Genomic DNA, 20,197 nt, shown 5'->3' with positions numbered 1-20,197 from the left:
CCTATATAGTTGAAAGAGAGATGTATATCCTTTGCATTATTTTTAGCTTCCACACTTCCACTTATTCTTGGCTTTAGCTTTCATGACACGCTGTCTTCCTGGTTATGTTCCCTTCTGAACTGGCTTTTGGTTACTTGTCCTTACCACATATTTTATACATGACATCCTCTGAAAATATTTCTTATTAGAGATTTTGTGCAACTGTTTAGATTCTTTAAATTCCTTATTTTTTAATTTAGATTCCTTTGAATTTAAATAAAAATTGAAGGTTAAAATATGAGTTTCAAGGGGTTGTATTTCCAAACTATAAAGATACTCAGATAACAAGGTCATGCATCCCCAAAATTCTAATCCCTTCCACCTCATGAATCTGCTCATCATCAGTTAGTTACTCCAATTTAAGTCCAGAGTAGAAATCATTTCATTAATCCCCAAATCTTCTGAGATGGTTTACTCTTCTATTTTTAACATTGAGATTGAAATGTAGATTTGAGGCCATGTTCTGGATAATTGGATATGAACATCTATTCTGAAAAACATATTTGAGACCAAAGTAGTTTTTTATTTGAACAATTGCTTCAGCTTCCCATGTCACTCTGTGTAGATATTCTCTTCGAAGAATTACTCAAAAGTTAAATTCACTATGTGAGAAAATATGTAAGTTGTATATGCTCATAGAAAAATACAATCACATTAAGAACATAGAATGTTCAAATTTCATGTCTTATAGGAGGAAAAAGCAATACCCTAAATAACCAGCTCTTTAAAATGGCTGAATCAAACATACAGTGAAAAGATTCTCAATACCTTTTCTATTAAATGAAAATTTTCATGAGGCATATGCTCATTAAATTTAATATACAGGAAATTATCACTTTAATTGTTGTTTAAGGGCAAACAATGACAATGAATAAAAAATATTTAGAAACTGAGTCTATACTTTCAAAATACTACGTGTTTGTTAATACAACTTAAACCACAATAGCCAACATAACCTACAATCTTTCTGCCTAACTGCAGATAAATACAATTTTAAGGTATAAGAATCACCAAAAGTCAATGCATAAATAAAGCAATGGAGGCTGTTAGCACTCATAATTGAAAGCTAATTATAGCAAAATATTTAATTTATGGTATACTCAAAGGTCTGGAAAAGATGTAGAGAAGTTTTCCTTCTATCTACCTCCTCCTCCCTCACTTCACTGTGTGTCACCGAGGAAACAGAGTGCCCGAAGTACCACACAGAGAGAGATGGCAATCCCATTTTCAATCTCCAAGGTTTTAAACTCTGTTACAAACTAGACATTTAAAAAATAAAAATATTTTATTTATATTTAATATTTAATAAAAGTATTTTTTAAATGTCTAGTTTGTAACAGAGTTTAAAACCTTGGAGATTGAAAATGGGATTGCCATCTCTCTCTGTGTGGTACTTCAGGCACTCCCACCTAGAGGGGTGGAATAGAGAGGATGGAAGGGAGACGCAAGAGGGAGGAGATATGGGGATATATGTATGTGTATAGCTGATTCACTTTGTTATAAAGCAGAAACTAACACACCATTGTAAAGCAATTATACTCCAATAAAGATGTGAAAAAATACTTTTATTATAATTTCATCTAAGACAATTTTCTTATTGAATAATAATCTATCATTTTATCTGTGGTATTTCCCCAACTATTTGAAAAAAATTCTTAAAATATTGTATGCATTTTTCCCCATGAAATACCTCACATTGGTTTAAGTGTTTGACATTTCCTATATTCCCATTTTAAAATAATCTATATAGTTCACTCCAACTTTTAAATATATTTATATTTTGCCACACACTGTTATTTTACACTTTTTACTTTATCAGTAAGTGAGAGTATATTTCTAAAAAGTTAAAATAATGATCTCAATTCTACCAACTTTTTCCTTTTAAAGTAGTCTGGTTTTGAGTACAAATTACATCTGTAATCTTACAATTGTGTACCACATGAGACAGTGTCAATAGTTGGCAGAAGTTTTTCATTCATATTAGAAAATAAACACATTAACAAACTACAGCTTGCATTTTAACAATGAGTACTGTTGAACAGTATTGAGGATTTACGCGTTTCTTTTTATAACGCATTGGATCTATTCTTGAATTAGAATTCCTTACCTACAAATAATTATACTATTAATAAAAGGATAAATTTAAGAAGAATAATTCCCTAAAAACTAATTTCTTTGATTCATAAATCAACCTATCTAAGTCAGTTATTTTCAAAAGGGCAAACTGATCTCTGCTAATGGAATGAACAATGGCTTTTCCCTAAATGAAAATATTTATAACCTTAGCTTTTTATAGAATTACAATAAAGAAGCTTTCCCATTTGAGTAAATATCCAAATTTAAAAAATTTTTAATTATGTTAATGCAATTTGTACTTCTATTATCAACATTTCTCAAGCTCTAAATCATATATAACTGAGCACAAAAATTTTATTACATGTGTTATCTTGATCCACCATAATTTGATAATCAATCATGACCTCATTAGTGTCCTTAAAAATCACTTAGAATATCCAATTATTTTGGAGAAACATTTGGAAAATGTGTCACTAATAGTCAAGAAGATTTCTAAGGCTTAAGTGTGTATTTGAAGTATCTGTAATTTAATGCTTGGTGATTTGTTCAGTTAAATTCATGAACCAAAGTACATATTTCTACCCTCACTTTCTGCTGATTCCTTGTAACCATTCTCAAACACAGAGTGGTCAAAAAACATCCTCTCAAAATATTCTCTATCATATCAAATTGCTATGAATTGAGTGATAATAATAACTGATTGCTAATTGAACTTTGACAATTGATGAGATAATCCTTTCAAATATTGTGGTAAGGAGAGGTTGCTGGGCAACCAAAGAATGTAAAAATCACAACAGGAAATACCGCATACAAGAGCTGGAAGGATTCAGACTGAAAATCTTTGCTTCATGATTTTGCCTAAGGCAAGTTATCTTTCCTCTCAGCGTTTCAAATTACCATGGCTCAACTTTTTAGTCTACAACACTCCTCAAATTTTTGCTCCTGCAAATCAAAATTTGATTCTTGAGACTGTCAAAAGACAATGTTACTTGACCAAATAGATCAAGCTCACTCTTAATGAAATCAAAATCCCAGATTAGACTCAAAGCTGTATTTTGTTTGCCATTTTATAAAATGGATAAACTGTTTTCTGCTATGGGATGTTACAACAGGAGGTCCAAATTAATATGGGCAATGATGAATCTGAGTCATGTGTTTCCTATAAAATCGATAAAAAAAAATATAAGTGCCCTTCTAGTTAAAGCAAACTAAACTGATCATCTTTGGAAAGTAAAAAGATATTTTGTAATATTTTTTTCTGATAAATCTTTCAACTGGACAAATCAAGTTAATGTATTTATAGCTACACATTATCAACACACCACCAATAAGTAGGTACTTAATAAGTAGTGATCTGATACACTACTAAAAATAGCTGTCATACACAGACCTACTAGAGAATGGACTTGAGGATATGGGGAGTGGGAGGGGTAAGATGTGACAGGGTGAGAGAGTGGCATAGACATATATACACTACCAAATGTAAAATAGATAGCTAGTGGGAAGCAGCCGCATAGCACAGGGAGATCAGCTCGGTGCTCTGTGACCACCTAGAGGGGTGGGATAGGGAGGGTGGGAGGGAGGGAGATGCAAGAGGGAAGAGATATGGGAACATATATATATGTATAGCTGATTCACTTTGTTATAAAGCAGAAACTAACACACCATTGTAAAGCAATTATACTCCAATAAAGATGTTTAAAAAAAAAAAAGAAAAAAAAATAGCTGTCATAAATTCCATTCATACAGTGTCACCCTAACATTTAGTATTTTGTTTTGTAAGAAGAAAGTGACATTAGTTAAATACTTTTGATGCCTATTTTATTTTTTCAAATATATTTATTTACTATTAATGTAAATTGTATTACTATGAATAATTAAATTTATTATAAATACATTAATTTTCACCATTTTTCTGACTTTCATCAGTACATTTAATAATTGCTGCAATAAAGTTTATACATCACTCTCACAATACCTAAAAGATTTTACAAGGTGCACTTTTACTTAACACAATAACAATCTCCATGCCACTGCTTCACTGTATTTTAATCTCATAATTTATGTGATTAATTTTGCTTTTTTAGCCATTTTAGGAATCATAGAGATAGAGATTGTACAGGTACAAAAACACCTTTTGGGTGAATTAGGGAACTAGCTTTACATACTATGTCAACATTCTTGATAAGTCAATTTATTGGTCTTACCATATAAAATATAATGTAAAACATTAATCATTTTAATTTAAATTGCTTACAATTTCTCCATTTGGTTTCAAAGCAAAATAGTGTCTGGGTTGTAAAAGCAATAGGAATTTGGAATAGTCTAAGAATAGTAAATGTGATTTGTTAAACCAATAATTTTCTTCAGAATATATTCAAGACAATTTATTAAAATGAGTGCACACAAGGAAATCAGTTGTGCCCAAATAGACTTAAAAATGACAAGAAACATATGGTCATGTTAGAGCTGGACTATACTGACAAAGTATTCACAGGTTTTAAAGTAATCTAGGAGGATTTTTAAGTAATGTGTCTACATTCATATCACTTTAACAGCTTTCACTGACTTGACCCAAGAATTTAGGTTCTATTTCCAAGAAATACAAGGAAAAAAAACCTAATTTTTTCAATTTTGGGAAAAATTCAGGGGTTTTTTTGGATAGAATTTATTAATTATGTTAATGAATCTACCATAGAATTCAAAATTTACCAGTTGACTCATTCCTTAATGAAATTTGAGTGATGTAGGAAAGGCATTGTTTCATCTATTGACAATATTAACAAATTAAATATTTCCTTACAAACTGAGTGATTAAATCATGATGTTAATAATTCATATTTAATGGAGGGTAAAAGAGGAAGACAGAAAGTGAGACTAAGTTATCTAGGTTCCAAAGAAAAGGCACCTGAGCTGATAAGAAAACAAAACAAGTCTCTAATTTATAGATTATTTGTATAGTCTCAGCATCTAAAACAGTGCTTACATGTAAATAACATGTTCTGAGCAATTGTGAAACAATGGTTTAATGACTTCATGTACATTTCATTATCTTATTTAATAAATGAAACAATCATGTAAGACAAGAACTATTATTAAACTAACAGCATATGAGGAAATTGGAGTTTAGTAACTTGTCCACGGTCAAGTAACTAATATGTGATGGAAAAGAGATTCTGTCTCAAGTCTGTGTAATTCAAAAGTCCATGCTCTTAACCACTAGTGTATATCACCTCCTAATTATGATGTGTTCATTGACAATGAATGCATATGGCTATAAAGTGATTATTTAGAAGATATGGCTATATTAAAAATAATATAAAAGTCTAAAACTGAATTTAGATTGAAGTTCTTTCATATGAAATGTTTTTTCTCATTTTTAAAAAATTTGAACATCTAAGATGTTTCTATAATTTATTTTACTGTACTCAGCCACAGCCTGGAAGTCTAAGGTTGTTTGGTTTTTTTTGTTTTGTTTTGTTTTGTTTTTTTCTAATTCCAGTTATTTGAGAAAGAAACAAAACTTATGGACTCTGGGTGTATTAAAGGACTCCCAAAGTTGTAAATTTGAATTACTGCATTATATGATAGTCTTTCATAACTCAAACCCCAAATCTGCCTAACCGGTAGTTTGGCAATATGTGTGAAATATTTTTGGTTGATTAACTGAATTTTTTAAATTTTCAGTAAATATTTTGGAAAGGTTGGAAAACACCAACAAACTTTAAAGTTGCATTATCAGCTTACATGTACTGGGTGCTTAGTATGTATGGAGTATTCTCCTAATAGGTACTTCTGTTACTTATTAAAACAATGGTTTTTACAAGTCATTATGCAAAAGAATCACCTGGATAGTTCACTGAAAATGCATATATCAGACTACTGCATTCTTATGGTACACATAGTATGGGTCTAGGAATTGGTATTTTTAATGTATTCCAGTTAACACTGATGCAGATGGTGCATGAACTCCTTTCAGAAATACTGCATTAAATCCTTCCAGCTCTATTAAGTAGGAATGACTATTATTCCTACTTCAGAGATGAGGTATCTCAAGTTAGAGTTATGCAATTTGCTCAAGACCACACAGTCGAGCTGGATCAAAACTCTGACCTTGAGAGTGAAACCCTAAACCCAATTCTTATGAACACTATTATTCTTTACTTATATTTACCTAAATTAGTAGCTTTTAAGTCTGGTTGCTTGTTAACATCACCAGGGAAGTATTTTGCTCATTCCTCAGCTCCTCTCTTAGAGAGTCTATCATAAGTGCTCTGTGGTTTCCAGGAATCAGTATTTAAAAAAAAAATCCTAAGCGATTCTAATGTGCAACAACGGAGGACAATTGAAAATCACTGTACCTCAGTAAAATTCCAAAGTTTCTCATTTATCCAAGTTGAAAAGGCCATAGATTAAGAAACGAGATAGAAGGTGTAGATTTTCCTTTGTTGTTCCCTCCCTGCCCTTGCAGTTCATTTCAATACTATTAGAGTTGGATTGAAAAATACAAGCTCCAGCCAACTTCCTATTGCCTTGTTGGGTCTATAGAGGTCATCATACATGCCTTTTTATTGAAACTAGGATTGTAGTTTTGTTTTGTTTTTTTAAACATCTTATTGGAGTATAATTGCTTTACAATGGTGTGTTAGTTTCTGCTTTATAACAAAGTGAATCAGCTATACATATACATATATCCCCATATCTCCTCCTTCTTGCATCTCCCTCCCACCCTCCCTATCCCACCCCTCTAGGTGGTCACAAAGCACCGAGCTGATCTCCCTGTGCTATGTGGCTGCTTCCCACTAGCTATCTATTTTACGTTTGGTAGTGTATATATGTCCATGCCACTCTCTCACTTCGTCCCAGCTTACCCTTCCCCCTCCCCGTGTCCTCAAGCCCATTCTCTATGTCTGTGTCTTTATTCCTGTCCTTCCCCTAGTTTCTTCAGAACCATTTTTTTTTTAGATTCCATATATATGTGTTAGCATATGGTATTTGTTTTTCTCTTTCTGACTTACCTCACTCTGTATGACAGACTCTAAGTTCATCCATGTCACTACAAATGACCCAATTTCGTTCCTTTTCATGGCTGAGTAATATCCCATTGTATATATGTGCCACATCTTCCTTACCCATTCATGGATAAAAATAAACTTCCCTGGTGGCGCAGTGGTTAAGAATCCACCTGCCAATACAGGGGACAGGTGTTCGAGCCCTGGTCTGGGAAGATCCCACATGACGTAGAGCAACTAAGCCCGTGCACAACTACTGAGCCTGTGCTCTAGAGCCTGTGAGCCACAACTACTGAAGCCCAAGAGTGCTAGAGCCCGTGCTCCACAAGAGAAGCCACCGCAATGAGAAGCCCACACACCGCAACGAAGAGTAGCCCCTGCTCGCCGCAACCAGAGAAAGCCTGCACGCAGCAACAAAGACCCAATGCAGCCAAAAATTAAGTTTAAAAATTAAAAAAAATATAAAATGTGTCGATGGACACTAGGTTGCTTCCATGTCCTGGATATTGTAAATAGAGCTGCAATGAACATTGTGGTACATGACTCTTTTTGAATTATGGTTTTCTCATGGTATATGCCCAGTAGTGGGATTGCTGGGTCATATGGTAGTTCTATTTTTAGTTTTTTGAGGAACCTCCATACTGTTCTCCATAGTGGCTGTATCAATTTACATCCCACTGACAGTGCAAGAGGGTTCCCTTTTCTCCACACCCTCTCCAGCATTTATTGTTTGTAGATTTTTGATGATGGCCCTTCTGACTGGTGTGAGGTGATACCTCATTGTAGTATTGATTTGCATTTCTCTAATGATTAGTGATGTTGAGCATAGGATTATAGTTTTTTAAAAACTGTATAAGCAATTTTTATATGGGTCTTGGCATATATATTTTATTAATTGAAACCTAGGAATCGTCATCTTAATACATAAAATGTAATGGTGCCATCTTTTTAATTTGTTAAAATACAAGAATGTATTTTTTTTAAATGTAAGCTGAATTACCTTCCTTTTTTCCATAAACTTAAGTAAACTCATTCAAGAAAGGGAGAAAAACTACCACTTAGTTAAACTTTGTTTCTTCTTTTCCATAAATAAATAAATTCTCCAAATGTCAACATATATGTCTTTCCTCATGCAGTCATAGCCCATATTATCCAAATCTCTAATTTATTTGTTTTTCTTTTTCCAGGAACTGGGTACCTTAAAAATGTATTTATATTTGTTAAGTTTTCAAATTTCATATAACAGATAGAGAACACACTGGCTTGTTCTGAGTGTTTAGAGAGTTTGAGGTTATTGATATAAGCCTTGATATATATTCCCACAGAGAAATTAAAGTCCTTACTCAAATACCTGTAAAGTGTCAGAAACCTTGGTGATGGCTGATTGAGCCAAAAAAAAGCAAAGGCAATGAATAGAACAAATTATGCACACACACACACACATACTTTTACACACACATTCACACATAGTTCCAAGGAGTCACGTACATTAATTCCAACTCACAAATTCTCATTATTATCTGGCTGAAGAGAATCATGTCTAATTAAATTCACTTGTAAAAGAAATCTGGTCACTTAATCTTTTTGAGACCAATCAATACATTCATATGTTGATGTTTTGTCTTATTCCAAATGTAATTTTTTTCTCTGCAAGGTGTCTAGCTAAAATGAAGTATTTTTTCATGAATGAAGAGATCTCATAAATAATATTCTGAGGTCAATTTTAATTTTGGACTCACAGGATTTTCAGATTTGATCTACATAAAATTAGTTTCAGGAACACTCATTTGTATTACTTATTTTCTCTTTGCAAACATTACTGGAAATGTTAGCTATCAAGCTTGAATTTAGGGGACCATATATACTTAAAATACAATGTATAGAGATTTCTTATAGCTATTTGATAGTCTCAAGATAACCAATTTTATCTTTAAGCTTTCCATTGATTAGTATAGAAGAAATAACATTTTCCTCTAAGATGAAATGAAACTTGTTCTTTGTCAAACACCACTTAAATCAAAGGATTTATAATTAAATACTCTCGATTGATTATGAGTCTGAAATGCCAGACAGTTTAACAAATTTGTTCAAAGTTTCATTGCTAGTTAATACCAAAGACAAAAATACAAATCAGTGTTGTTTCTTCAGGCAATGCTCTGTCTGAGATTCATCAAATTTGCAAATTTAAAAAATATATATGCATTCAAAGAACTAAGATTAAAGAAGATTACCTTTGCTTATGTACTCAGGTGCACAGTAGAATGAAACAGTTGGGTTTAATAGTTTCACTAACAAATGATAAGATGACTGCTTTGATTAAGTACCCTTATATTCTAGAAGTTTCAAACTAGGTAGGTGATGGTGATGGGTTAAGTAGATAGATAGATAGGTATGTCAGTTTTAGAAAAAGAGACCTACAGCTCCATCCATAAGCTTAGCAAAAATAAAAGAAAGTGAGAGAATGTGGCCAAATCAGATAGGGATAAATATGAATGAAGAAAGAAAAGCCTTCAAATTAATAACTAAATGATAGGACATCATTTTTTTATGTCTTGTCATTATTGTTTAAACTTTTGATAATATAAAAATGAATGTTTCATAAATTATTTTGGATACAATCATAGATAATATAACCATAACACAAAATTTCCGGATAATATAAAGTAGAAAAATAAGCACTGATAATTTAAATTATTCAGCGCAGCTAAATGTCATTCATTCGTCAGCTATTTAGTGAGCGCTCTCTGCATTCCAGGCATGTCCCTTTCTTAACATAGCCTTACAAGTCAGTTTTGTGCACACTTATTAAATAGAGATAGCCTATGAAAATCTGTCTATTTTGAAATGTTGAAACAATTCAGATAATTGAAAAGGTGATTGATCTGATAATCTTAGATCTGTAGACTTGGCATGAACCACGGCACACACCTGGACAAAAAATGTCAATTTTAAGTAAATGTAATAAATAGCTGAAAGTTCTAATCATTCAGAGTATAGGACAAGTTCTGCTTCAAATTCAAGTTTTCACTTCATGAAAGTCACATTTGTTCATAATTATTCCTTCTCCGGCTCTAAGTGTGGTTCGCATCCGATTGTTGAGAGTGTCCTTTTTCCCAAATTCACAATTTTCATAGCAGTAAGGTACTACCAAGAAATGTTAAAAGCAATAGATTTTATAAAACATCTTCACTCAACGTTCAACAACTCTCTTTAATTGAAAGAAAATATGTCTACAGAAGTTAACGCAGATTTCATGAGCTTTCAGCCAAGGTAGCCAGGAAGGATTCATGAATAACTTCCACATTTGACAGAAAATAAAAGGCTCCAAACTCTACATAATAATCCAAGGGAGATCAGTGATAGTACATTTGCATTTCTCAAGGGCTTTCTGGAGCCTCAGGTTCTTACCTGAAAAGTGAGTATAATAATAGGAATTTCAGGCATCAGTCCGCAGATGGGGTATCTATTTTGGGATGGAGGGTTTTTGACAAATCACATTACCTAGGTGGCAACTAATTCTACTTATCCATATGGCTGACTCTGTAGGAAAAAAAAAAAAAATTATTGCTGCTAATACTTTCTCCTTTACCATTGAAGTGTCAGAAGAAACAGTAGGTGAAAGCTTAAAACCTAGCTGCAATATTGGGAAAAAATAATTGTGGTTTTCAGAGGAGTTGCAGTTTTTCTGGCCTATATATTAGATAAGGGTATTCCATAAATAGATAATGTTCTCTGTATCAGTAAATATAATTACCCTCATCTAGTCAATTTCCTTCACTTGAATTCCCCCTTATGGTTAAAAGCATAGTTTAATCAAGATAACTTTCTAGTTTAATGGATGTTGCTTAAGGTTCTGAAATAGAATGATACTATTAGTTCATCCAGGTATAAAAAATCTCTAAATTCTCTCCATAACTATCATTCCAAGATTCGATGGCCAATGTTACCATAAAATCCTTGTGGACCCACAAAGCATATAAAGTTCACTGACAAGGAAACTTATTCTTTCCTAATCAACTCTTTTAAAGTCTTCAGATGACTTTTATAATTACAGTTTTAATAGTTGCTAAGGGGACTGTAATCATATTCTATGGTTATGTTTTCCACACACCTCACTGAGGTATACAAAAATAGAGAAAAAAACTGGACATAGTCCATAGTCTTACTATTCTGTTTTGATGATAGGGAGTGATTTTGACAATGGGTAGTCAATTCTTATTGCTTGAGCTCCAGCATCACAGAATAACCTTGAAATCCTAATGAATTCCTGGAGCTTTAAATTGTATTTAATGCTGCCAGTCTGAGCCTCCCCATTATTTTAAGGTCAATGAAAAGTGTATATCAATTTGTCTATATATAGTATGATGTGAGTATGAATTCTTACATGAGCAAAGTCAGGGTAAAAAGGGAAATTCAAGAAAATAGGAGACTGTGTTTTGCTGTTTTTGTCAATTGCTCATATTGTATCTAGCATGGAAATTTCCTTAGGGTGAAGTTTGTATGGAGACAAACACATGAAATATTCCTGAGGTAGTAAGACATAGAAAAAGAAAATAAAGGAGCAATTTTTTGTGGAGGATGACTGTAAATTAGAAAATAAACTATATAAATATATGTAATATATACTATATATAATTCTTCTGATTATAATCTAAATCATATAATTTCATTGTTCACTAGTACCATCCCCAGACATATCCCCTTTGTTTCTTAACTTTTCTCACTCTCTGAAATGGAAATAACAAAAAAAAGAGATGTCTAAATATTCATGTCATGCATTTTTTCTGATCTCGTAAAAGTTCATTTTTATCATTTAGTTGGTTTTTTCTCTGTAATAAGACGGTAAAAATCTCAGTGTTTTGAGGCTGTTAAACAATGCCCATACAGTTGACTGTCTCAAGGATTATTATAAAATGATGGAGTTAGATGCTATGGGTCACACTTTGTAAATCTGACTGCAGCAGGACTAGAATATTAATGAAAGTCAACAGCCATTTTCTTACTTGTTACCAATTTGTAATTCTTGCCTTGGTGGCCGCCCATATATTATAAAAAGAATATTGTTTTCTAATTTATAGTCAGAAAGTCATTGGAGTGACTAAGATTCTGTTCTTGAAGTAGGTATTAAGTTCATTGTCTTATTAAAAATTGCATACAGTACTATAAATTTGTGTGAATAAAATGAAATCTTTTAAGCGAGATGTAGTTTTGTAAAATAAAGTGTCATATCTTATATAAATAAATACAGTTTCAGTAAAAATCAAGCTAGTAGTAGGAGGAAATTGTTTCAACTTATGATTTTCACATCAAATTTGGAATTTTTTGGAAATTTAGTTTAAAAAGAGTATACAGTATGGGCCCATTCATGTCATATGCAAAGAAACACCAACTATAAAAAGTCAGCCTTCAATTCATTCAAGACAGTCTTCAGAGTCGTTTCCCTATTCACTTCACAAAGTATTTCCAAATATAGAACAGTACAGCTCATTCTGCCTATGAATTATGGACTGCACACAAAACAATAATCATCCCCCAAAATTAGTTTGAAGGTTAAAGAAGAAGGGAGAGAGGGAGGGAGTGAAGGATTGATTTGCTGAGACTTTGCCTTCTGCTTATCCTTGTTCTAGATTTTTCATCTATTTCTCTCACCTGATTCAAACCACAAATTTGTGTGGAAGGTTAGTTATCTTTATTCTAACCAGTGAGGACACAGTACTTAGCAATAGAGTTGAGATTCAGACTTAAATATTCTGCATCCTCCCTGTGTCAATTTCTCCCCCAAATTGAGGTGCCCTGCATGCTGGTTCTAATTTTGTTACTCAATGAGAAAGTCACTTCTTTTTTGGTTGTATCTTTTCCTGTGTAACAAGGAGATAGAACAAAGATGTTTGCTGATAATATCTTCCAGTTGTATCATGTTTTCGTTCTGAATGGGTAGTCCTTTGTAAGTCTGCCTGGGGCTAGCTAGCGATATATGATGGCCACCAGAAGCAGCAGAATAAAATAACTAAAATAACAATCTATATCTCATTAACATCAGACCCCAATCAATGCAGTCAATGCAACAACTTCTTTGAAACTGAATTGCAGCTTATAAGGCAATTTTGCACTAATTATCACAATAAAACTGCAAGATAGGGAAAGCATGGTATTATTTTTACAGTTTTACAGAGGAATAAAATATTGGCCCTGACCTAAAGGGATATGGCAGTGATTTTTTTTTTTCTTTGATAAGATGACTAGATGTCCTTTTTTTTTTTTTTTTTAAATTGAAGTGTATTTGATTTAGAGGTGAAGTTTAATACTTTTATAAGCACAAGACACAGTAAATTTAATATATCGACATTAACACTTCACTTAAAAGTAATTTTGTTGTTTCAGTTAACTTTAAGGAGTGTTAGAATAAAATAAATATTAATCTCAAATTCAGCAAGTAAAAAATAGAAAAATGAAGAAACCATGAGAAATGGTTAAGGTGAGTGATGGACAGGCAAAGTTGCTCTGTGAAACTACAGCACAACTTAAAGTATTTATTCATATGTCAATGTCAGGCTTAAAAACAGTTTCAATTACTTTTTTGAATAGAGTTTCCTCCATTTGTCTACAATAGTAAAATATACTTAGAATAAAGCCGGATATGGATTTTCCTCCTTAAATCCAATCAAATATTCAAGCTTTAAAATTATAGGAATGTCTGAGAAGAAATTACAGAAATGAACAGGAAGGAAAGGAAAGAAAGAAGAAAAGAAATGAGGGAGGGAGGAAGGAAGGAAGAGGGTAGAGAGAGAAAAGAAGAATCTGTAACTTGAAGCCTGAAAAGCAAAGATGTCATACACTTGCCAGTCTTTAGATTCTATACCTCTTCTTTTATTAGCATACCTCAAAAAATTAAAAGAATTTCTTAGAAGTATAAATCTAATCCTCATGAGATTTTCCAGCTTTTCTGACGTTTATATTGATATTTCAAGTTTAAGACTTCTCGTAGATTAGATATGATTCATATGATTATAATTAAACAAAATTCTGAACAAGTTCCTCTTTGTTATACCATATTATGAAATAAAACTTGAAGAATAAAGTTAGGCTACTGAGTCTACATAAGTTGTATTAAATGGTTAGTAGAGATTTAATGATATAGCAAAAGTAATCTAACCTTCTCTTCGGTCCAATTCACATGTATTTTTCTTATTTCAAAATGTGAAGAGGATAGGTGTATACCAAAACATAGATTTTGTAAGATTATGTACAATTAACAATCTGACAATTAGTTGGGTATTATTTAATTAAGCTTAGCTAAATTGAATATTCATGCCACTGCCATGCTTAGGTTTTTACCTCTAAGAATATGCTTATCAGTTTTTGAAGGAGGTTCAATTTAGTAATAAGTATCTTTAAAATTGATAGTTCTAAATAACTTTTTTAAAGATGAATTAATACCTATCCACCCTCACTGGACAAATAAATAGAATTATCCTTGCTTATTTAACAGTAAATAACTGGTGTTTTCGTTAGTTTTTAAATATTAACTGCTCCTCACATATATTTCTGTTCTTCACAGTGTATAGTCAATTGTAGACACTCAATGTGAAGTATTATGATAATTTCTATCTCTGAGGAAATAAGAAGATTGAGCCACAGAGAAGTTAAATAGATCTGAGACATGAGTGAGTATGTTTGACTTTTTAAACTTACATGATATGAAATATCCAAAACATTTGAACACTTAACTTCAGTCTCATATTTGGAAGAAAGTTGAGTTGTGGATTCTACTGTAGGTTAATGACAAGTCCCTCACATAATCCAAGTGAAATAATTTGGGCCAAGTAAATAAGTTCCAAATGTACATGGAAAACAAAGCAACAGAAGCCAATACACAATGGTGGCTCCCTTTATCCAGGACCTACTTTAGTATCTTAAACTTGAAAGTTCTCGTACCATCGGCACTCCCCTGAACAGATGAAATCTTTGCTGAAGGAATTCAGTATGTATTTTTACCGTATGATCTGTCTGGACTCACTCTTTTCATGACTGATAGATTTCTTGCTTTCTCATTCAACACTGCAATAAAAGGAAAATCCATGATTTTCTTAGACACAACAGAACTATCTTCAGCTATATTCAGAGGAAGGAGACTAGGATGAAGGTCCCTTTTCTTCTTCCTTCATAGCTCACTGATATTTGCAGGATACTTAGAAGTATGTCTTAAGGACTGTTGCTCAACCTCCAAAACTGTTAATTCCTTTCTAGCTGCTACTGGAATTCATGTGTATGGTGACAGGAAGGCTGGAAGAACAATTTCTGTGCATATACTTCTGACCCATGCCCCTGAAAAAGACCTAAATATGGCTAACTTTTGAAACTTTTGCAATGAATAAAGTGACATGACCTCATTGCAGAAATACCTGTAAGATCCTTGATCTGGGTCCTTCACAAATAATATGTTTTCATGTACAGATGAAAAAAAAATTAAAATAAATATTAATCATAAACATAGTTCAGAAAACAGAAAAAAATAAAAATTAAGCACAGACATAGCGCATCTCCTTGCTTAGAGCCAGGTAGGATGTTATCACTATTTCTCCGATAAGAAACTAAATTCTGAATAAGTAAACTGCATTGAGGAAATATAGATGACAACAAAATAACAGCTTATACTTTTTAAGCTATGACACTGGCAAAGTGCTTTCACCTACATTCTGTCATCATTTTGTCTCACCAACCAATGATTCCACACCTGCTTGAAAGACCTGTAACCATGAAATCAGCTTTCACGATTGGAAGACCTCCACTTAGTAGTTTGTAACTTATTTCAAAATTTACTTTGGTATTTGCTTAAAGGTATAGTTCTATGTTTTTTTGTGTCAACTCAACAAAGCTTTCTAAGCAAGGTTACTCCAAAAATAATTTGGGCAATGGGAAAAGAAAAACAAAATTCTGTGGATTTAGATTCCTTTTAAATTTCACGTCATAAATTATGTGTTTCCCTAATGTCTGACTCTGTTTCATATTTGCATGATTAGAATTGGCTGAGGCTAGAACTGGGCCTCATGATTCATTATTTAACTATGTGGTTTGTCCCCTGGGGTTTGGGTTAAATCTTACACAACAAGCTGAAAACTAAAAATTTTAATGGCATTTTTTTTTTAAACAAAGTATTGCTGTTTAATTGAATTAAATCTTTTCTAAGGACTAAGTGTAACTTTCTCAACTCTATGAACTTTCTCAAATTTTGAAATAATATTTTAGAAAGTTTATCAAATTGCTTCAACAAATTTAAAACCTTACGTTTGAGGTGTCTGAAATGCAAACATAATGTATATATTATTTTTGTTATCTCAGCACAAACAAAATACCAAACCTATAGAGAAGGGATTCTCATGTTAGTATAAACAGTTTCTTCAACAAAACTGAGTAATAGAGCAATCCACAATTTCCTTTCTCTGCCAGTGTCACAGATGGTGGCCAAGTGGTTTGATTGAAAATGTGATGCTTGTATGTTTGCATAGACAAAGAGAGTTTTCAAAAAATTATTGCAATTCCCACTGTTTTCTCCACACAAAGTTGAAGATTATGTCCAATTTTTTTTTTTTTTAATCCAATTCATCAAAACTACCTACCACTTAGATCTCATTTGTTGTTTGGAAGAGAGATTTTAGTTGTGGTTTTTTTTTGTGAATCTGGTTTTGTAAAAATCACACTTCTGTTAAGCTAGTTGAGAAACTACTTTTTACCATATGTGTTCAGGGACTTAATTTCATCAAAGATAGTAATATTTATTCTGCCCTAATGAGTCTCATACCGATCTCATGGTCACCCTTTACCGATTGAAATGTATGCATATATAAAATATGTAAAACTAATGATCTAGATGTTTTCTGCATTAGGTAGCACAAATAATTATTGTTAATCTGTGTCATGTATTTTTTTAAAGTCTGTAACATGGTGAAGTAGTATGCTTGCTGTTTTTATACCCGTGCTTGCAATTTATTATTCATTTGAAGTAGCAAATTGAGAATTGTTAAAAATTGTGAAGACTGAGCAACATGAAAACATTGTGTATACTTTCTATAAATATCTGTTTTCATCAACTGAATCTTGTACTTGTCCCCAAAAGAAAGAAAAGCTGTCATTTGTCTTAAGCATAACTGTAAAGGTGATCAACAAGAGAATCTTATGAATTGAAATGGGAAGAAAATATCTATTCTGTTATTTCTATTCTTTCATTCTAAATCAGGTGGACGTTAAAACATTCCCACCTGATATTTGTAATGAGGTGGATGGGGTTAGAGTCTGTCATACAGAGTGAAGTAAGTCAGAAAGAGAAAAACAAATACAGTATGCTAACACATATATATGGAATCTAAGGGGAAAAAGAAAAGGCCATGAAGAACCTAGTGGCAACACGGGAATAAAGACACAGACCTACTAGAGAATGGACTTGAGGATATGGGGAGGGGGAGGGGTGAGATGTGACAAGGTGAGAGAGTGTCATGGATATATATACACTACCAAATGTAAAACAGATAGCTAGTGGGAAGCAGCCGCATAGCACAGGGAGATCAGCTTGGTGCTTTGTGACCACCTAGAGGGGTGTGACCACCTAGAGGGGTGGGATGGGGAGGGTGGGAGGGAGGGAGATGCAAGAGGGAAGAGATAGGGGAACATATGTATATGTATAACTGATTCACTTTGTTATAAAGCAGAAACTAACACACCATTGTAAAGCAATTATACTTCAATAAAGATGTTTAAAAAAAAAAAAAAAATTCCCACCTGAGAGTAAAATTGATGGAAAATATCACCATAACTGTCTAATACGCTGAATTAAATGTTTTATGCAATTGAAAGGAAAAGTTGACTTAAAATTTAAAAATGACTCAATTTCCAAAAGTTATAGGAAGATCTTGAGGCCTGTTCAATTAGATACTTGGATTAGGTGCACCATCTAGTGGTCAAATTTCACATTCCTATTATGAAGGCCCTAAGACCCCTCTTCCTGGTGTTTTACTTTGAATATACTTTTTGTTTATCATTTCAGAAGTTCTGATTTTTTTATGAAGGTATCTGAAAAGTATTCTAATCCTGTAACCACATATTTACTTAAAAAAGAAAAAGCATAAATATATAAATCAACAATTGCCTCATGTAAAACAAGAATTTTGCTTTGTTTCACTTCCAGTTCTACCATTTTAGTATTAATTTAAAAAAACAGAAAGATGAAAAAGAGTATGACATGAAAAAATTGCATACCAAAATGTAAAAGCATACAACACTCAGTCAACGTTATTCAAAGTTTATAAATGAAAACACTAATGGAGATTGATTTTAATAGTACTGTTTCATCAAACATCATAAAGGTAACTGTGCTTAATAAAGAGTAAGCTGATTCAAAAAGCATTTTTCTCTTGATAATAATTTTTCTCTAGGTAATTCTACTTCAAGTACATAGTGGCTTTCTTGCAAGTCATGGAATAACCTTTTGTGAAACGATGTTTTTGTTGGAATTGAAATAGCCCTGAGTAGATATAGGGGCAGACAAGATTGAATCTGAATTTTTAGCAACATTTTAAATTTTAAATTAGAGGATAAATTGAATTGCTAATATTCCATAAGAAAAAGTAAATATCCATATGGATTTTAACTAAGAAATTTTCATTAAGAAATTCCAATTATTTATTCTAATATGAAATAATAACAGAAAAATCAACTTCACTCTCTCTTAATGACTAAAATTTTCTTCCACTTTCCTTCTTAGCATGTTCCAAAAAGAAATGGCCCAACGATTCAGATTCAACCTAACTTGAATGCTAGGCGTATCTAGTCCTGTTCTTCTCATATTGTCTTCAGAGTCCAACTCAATAAATATAGCCCAGAAGGACTTCCTGCTCCAACAGATGAGACCAGTCAGAAAAATTAGGAAAGGATTTAGGGACTTCTGCACTTCTGACGCCACTGAGAGGCTACAACTGTTTCCTGGAATTAGCAAATGGGGTCAAAGCCATCTCATTCTGAGAAAGACAAAAGGACACACAGAGACACACACACATACATAAACACACCCTTAAAACCTCACGCCCTGGCAATAACATCTCTCGTCACTTACCCTCAGATTTTATGTTTTGTTGCTATTCTAGACCACAAGTGATGTTTAACTACACTAGTTTAAACCAAAACAAGTAAACAACAACAACAAAGTATAAAATGTGGAAGATTCACTTTCCCAAGGGCCACACATGATATTCAAGTATACTTGTCTCATTAGTGATGGTCTAAATGTGTTGGTAGATGCTAAAAATACCAGCCTAATATTCCAAAGTAAGATTGTCTACTCTCAATAGTTTTACAGGGCTGAGAATGATTACTAACTAATGGTTGATCAAGTCAATACATGAACTATCAATCAACAAAGCCAAAAATACGTTTAGACCAAGGGAAATTACACTACTGTGTAGAGAACTATAAAACCATCCTGTTTAGTTCAATATAACATAAAATACTAGTTATCACAGTTTCAAAGAACTAACTTGTGTATAAGGTCAAAAAGATGTTCAGTAAAGTGTCAACATGAGCCATTGCTAGGGTAACCATATAGCTGGGTTTTCCCAAAATATTACTGAATTTCTCAATTTATGATATGTACTGGCCTTCCTTCCTCTCTCTCTGAGTCCTCACATTTTTTTCACAAATAAAGAGATATGATAGAGTGATATTATCATTAGTAATGGAATAAATATTAATCAAAGTTAAACTTTCATATTTCAATCAAATTTTCAGAAAGAAAATACAAATGTGTGGCTAATAGTAAGAATTTTCTTTATAAATTCAACTTTTTAAAAAATGTTTTTTGGTTGGTGCACATCCAACCAAAATTTGACAAACTACCCTGCCCACAATGTTTCTGAGTTCTCACATACTTGACATAAAATTTTATTTTCTAAAATAAGGTTTAATGCCTCAAAATAAATTTAATATGTAATTAAGACAAAATTTGTTAACTAGAATGCCTTATTTTATCATAATTTCCCCTTTGAAAGGAGATTTTTCAAAGTTTAACTCTAATTTGAATATCT

The sequence above is a fragment of the Balaenoptera ricei genome, chromosome 10, assembly GCF_028023285.1.
Source record: "Balaenoptera ricei isolate mBalRic1 chromosome 10, mBalRic1.hap2, whole genome shotgun sequence".
Taxonomy (NCBI): Eukaryota; Metazoa; Chordata; class Mammalia; order Artiodactyla; family Balaenopteridae; genus Balaenoptera; species Balaenoptera ricei.
The sequence above is the reverse complement of the archived record's forward strand: the minus strand, read 5'-3'. Positions refer to the sequence as shown.